We start from the raw sequence: 4,794 nt of genomic DNA, 5'->3' as shown, positions 1-4,794 counted from the left end.
GGCTTGTTACTTTTATAAAGTCCTTGGATTAAAAAGTCAGAATGTTGTATACTGACAAATCTGCTTATTCATTTGTAGGTTGTACATGATCAGGCATTAATCTCATATATGTCATGTTCAATATGTTTTATAGTTGTTCTCTTCTTTTGCTATTTCATGCTTTAATAATAGGGAAGAAACAAATTAAGTATTCAGCTGGCTTCACTATCTTTTAAAATGCATCTTCATTATGCACATTCTGAATGCAAATGATAATAAGCTATTTATTTCTTATATAACCTCTACGGGAAACAGGGATACTTAAAACCTGGGACTTCGTATTGAGGACAGAATAACGGGATTTAACTGATTTATAACTTCATCTGAATAATGCTTACTCCTCGCATTTAATATGTAGCTAGAAAAGAGTTATTTGATAACTAATGACACTTTTATATGGATCTGGTTTCAAAATTTCCAATGAAATCATATTTCAAGAATGTATTCATTTTTTACCTCATTTAGATTATTTGCCAGAACTTTGGAACACTTGCAAACAACAAAAACAACACATAACTGTCTCTCTTATGTCTGTGCACAGAACTGTGCTTCCCATGTTCTAGTCTCAGTCACAAAGCTATCAATGGGAGTTTTACTAAAGTGGAAAACAGACTTAAAGCAGAATAATAATAACAAGCATAACCTTTTATACGTAGATTAACATCTTCAGAACTGGTGCCTATGATTTTGTGTCTGTTACTACATATGACATCTAATTATTATTGGTCTAGGAAATCAAGGAGTTGACATATTCTTGGTATTTTGACTAATTGAAAATAACTAAGTTCATCTTGATACTAGCTTTATAAGTGATTTCTCAGCCTTTGGAATTTAGTTAACTTGAAAATTTCAATCATCTTTAATAACAGAGGAAGCATAAACCAATAATTTTGGTGCTAATCTAATTCAGTCTATTGAGTATTCTTTGTTGGTTCAGCTTTTCTGAATAAGTCTGAGCCATTTAAGGCAAGATCAAAAGAAAGGGAGCAAAGACTTATGAGCTAGGTGTTCCATCCCAAATTGAAGAGCCAACTACTAGTCTTGATATCACTTTTAATCACCAAACTACATCTGTCTTCCTGAGCTGAGCAGGAAACCATTTTTCTCAAACGTGGCTGACCTCCATAATTACAGCATTCACCCTGCTGCATCTTTCACAGGGCAGTTATGGCCACTGTCTGGTGAATATATAGAAGGAATTTAATTATTGCATACATTACTGGCAAAAACATCCAGCTGTCGTGGCATTCTAACTTTCCTTTCTCACACTGGCTAAATATTGCCCCATGAGTTGCAAACACCACACAGACTCAAGAGAAATTAAAGCCATGACTCTCAGCTTCTTAAAGGATAGATTTTCAATGGTAGAAGGCAGTCTTTCCCATTTTCTGAAGCTATTCTATTTTCAAAAAAAAAGTAGTTTAAGATTCCCTGGCCCATTGTCATGGTTTGACACGGGAAGAGAATTTTTTTTTAGAAGGAAGAGGTTCACCAGTCAGGGGTCAGGTTTAGATACTGACACTTGGGGTGACCAATTGAAGGTGGACACGCCTCTGAGAACACAGAGGGGTTAAAAGCGGAATTCCCAGGAGGACTCGTCCTTCTTTGGTTCCGGTCATCGCAAGGTACGGACCTCCCCCCCCAGCCCGGGCTGGGTGGGGGAGGGGAGCCATGCGGCCTGCACAGGTAGGCCAGGAGGTAAAGGATCGGAACCGACTGGGTCAGCTCCTGCAGATGGAAGGGTGGAGAAATCTGGGATGTCTCCGTTCCCCCCCCCAGAGTCTCTCTCTCCCAGGAGAGAAAAAGAGACAGAGACTCGGTGGTTTTATCAGCAGTTCGCCGCAGGGAAGGAGAAGAGCGGGGGGGGGCCGCAAGGTGCCCAGCCGGGCTGTGGGAGCTGGAGCCTGGGCAGCGAGCCATCCTTGGGAGTTGGGACTTTTAACCCTTCCTGAGAAATGAAAGCTTTATGAAATATTACTCCTCCTGAATTTGAAGAAAAGAGAGACAGCTTGAAACTTCAGATGTTTAGAGAAGAAGGTTGGGGGCAGATGATAGAGTGGCTTTTTGGCTGGACTCTTCTTGTTTACCATAGACGGAACCACTCTTTCTTTCAAGAGGGACTGCATTTTAGGGGGATGCATTGGTGAACCAAGAGACCTTCTGCAGCAACTACCAGTTTTGGAGTGGACAGAGAGAGAGAGCTGAGGAGGGTGTGAGGATGCCCTCCATCTTCAGGAAGAAGAGAAGGCGATCTCTGTCTTTTAGACCCTCGGCCCCAGGGGAAAATGGGGGGGACTCTAGTCCCAAATTGTGATACTGGACTGTTGTTCCTGGTGGTCCTTGGCAAGAGCATCCTTAAAGGGGCCCTATAAGCAGTCTCTGTCCATGCCCGGTGGTGAGAGCACTGTGACATGGAGAGAAGAGTGTCACATTGGCCGGTCTGGGCGGTGCCACATGTGACATTGGAAACACAAAGGGTGGCAGTTGTGTGTCCTGGGGGTCTATGGTTGCAAGGGGGACTCCTCTCTTCCCCGATGGACTCAGTATTGATTATATTGAAGGGTGAAAACTTGATTAAGGATCCAAATGGGTCTCGCTGGGGTTTGGTGGAGTTGGGTGGAGGGAGGAGAAATGTTTTGGAAGGTTTTCATTTCGAATTTTGTGTGTTTTTTTTTTCTTTCCTTTCTTTTCCTTTTATAGTAGTAGTAGTAGTAGTGTAATAAAGTTTTTTCTTTTGTTATTAAGTTTGGCCTGCTTTGCTCTGTTCTTGATCACATTTCACAGCATTTGGTTGGTAAGTTGTATTTTCATGGGGCGCTGGCATTGTGCCAGTGTCAAACCATGACACCCATAAAATATGGGGAAAAAAAGCAAGCTAGCAAATATGATCTTACAACCTAGAAGTCAGGAGAAGGCGTCTGATTCCCCTCAAATATTGTGGATTTGATCTGTCTTCTGGGAAGTGCTGTATGCAGAATGCAGAAACAATCCTCAGGGTAAGGCTCCAGGATTGTTAATTAGCTTTCATATTATGTCAGCTGTAGAATTGGGCCATATGCTTTCCCTAATTCCCTCCCCTTTTTAAATATATAGATAACTGATATTTTCTCATGGCTACAATGCATATAAAAAGGAAATATTTTAAATTATGAAGTGCATGGATAATGCAATAGTGAAACCATTTAAATGTCAAATATAATTAAATGTAGTAATGCATCATTCAGAAAAAAAAGCTTTTCTTTTTGTGGTAAAATAGATTTATATATTTTTTTTATGGTTGTTGTATTTTAGGTATAGTTATAACAAATTAGAGAACCTGATAAGAGGATTAATTAATCAGATTAATTAATATGTAGAAGAAGTTGCCTCATACTTATGGGACACAGTACTTGTGATAAAAATTTGTGTCTCATGAAGCCACCTCTTTGCAAACTTACACCTTAGGTAGCCACAAACTATATTTCATGTTCAGTTTTCTTAATCTGTTCACTTTTCACTTCCCTCATTTACAGGTTCTTTCTATTGATTTGCTACAACAGACAGTAAGAGAAGTTTCTATTTTTTCTGTATTTTGTGGTTCTCTCCTGTGTTTCAGAATTATCTTCAAGGGAATTAAGCTTAGTAAATAGTGTAGTAATACATGCAATAGTACTATCACATGGAAAAGCAACAGAGGAGTTGTAAAAAACCCAAAACCTAAAAACCAAACAACAAAAAATCAAGCAACCTACAAACCAACCAATAAAACCCCAACAAAATTAAAAACCCACCAAAAAAGAGCAAAGCCCTAAAAAGCTCTACAAAAGCCTGCAAAATGTAAATTTCTTCTTATTTATTTAAAATATTAATTAATAAATTAACCATATATATGATCTCAATCTGCTTTTTCAATAGCGTTTTAGATCAGAAATTTATAAAAGCATATATTTTGAGGATACCATAGCAAGGCCTATTTGGTTTTACATATAGAAATGTACATAATTAATCCACTTCCAGAAGTAGAGTTGCTCCAGACTTATATGGAGACTGAAAGACATTCTATCATTTTCATGGTGTTTTTTGCTAAGACCTCAACTAGGTTATTAATGCAACAAGTTGATAGTGATTAGAGCAAACAAATTATATTTCTGTTCTAAGAATCAAACAGTTGAATCTGCTAAAACACCATTAGAATCTAAAGTTCAGTTCAGAAAAGCTTATGTAGATTTTAGTTAAAATAATTATTAGAACAATTGTATCTTAAAAAGTAAAGGAAGGAATTAGCAAGTAGCATTCATGGCATCTCATTTTAATTTAAGTCCCACCTAGAATCTTTTTAAGTATTTTAAACACAACAGCTTTGAACCAGGTGGATTTTCAGGGCTGGTAGTTCAGATTCACAGGTGGCTCCAATTCTTCAAGGAAAGGCTGGCTGACAACACAGAAAAATAATGGTTTTAAAATGTTGTTCTTACTTTCTACTGTAGAAGCTGAGTAGAAGCTTCTCAGGGAAGAAAGGCTGGTAAGTAATAGAGATGGAAAAGGAATCAAGATAGAATTCGGATGATTTATAAAATAACAGAATGCTTGGCTGTTAGGGAAGCTTGAGGATCATCTGCTCCAGCCTTTCCCAGAAAAAGCATAATATATATGGCCCAGCACCTTGTGCAGCTGAATCTCAAAAGTGTCCAATATTGGGAATATTTCACTGTTCTCATTATAAAATATTTTTACTTTCTTTCTAATCAGGATTTTTCCAGGTTTAACTTTTACCTA

General features: G+C 38.1%; 1 long non-coding RNA gene across 1 annotated transcript; it reads left to right on the top strand.

Annotated features, from left to right (window-relative positions):
* Positions 1-1,476: 1,476 nt before the first annotated feature.
* On the top strand, positions 1,477-2,783 carry LOC140681777 (uncharacterized). The gene is made up of 2 exons (XR_012052962.1): positions 1,477-1,725; positions 2,155-2,783. It is a non-coding gene; the product is annotated as an uncharacterized lncRNA (long non-coding RNA).
* The last annotated feature ends 2,011 nt before the right edge of the window (positions 2,784-4,794 follow it).

This window comes from Taeniopygia guttata, chromosome Z (assembly GCF_048771995.1).
Source record: "Taeniopygia guttata chromosome Z, bTaeGut7.mat, whole genome shotgun sequence".
Lineage (NCBI taxonomy): Eukaryota > Metazoa > Chordata > Aves > Passeriformes > Estrildidae > Taeniopygia > Taeniopygia guttata.
The sequence above is the reverse complement of the archived record's forward strand: the minus strand, read 5'-3'. Positions and strand labels throughout refer to the sequence as shown.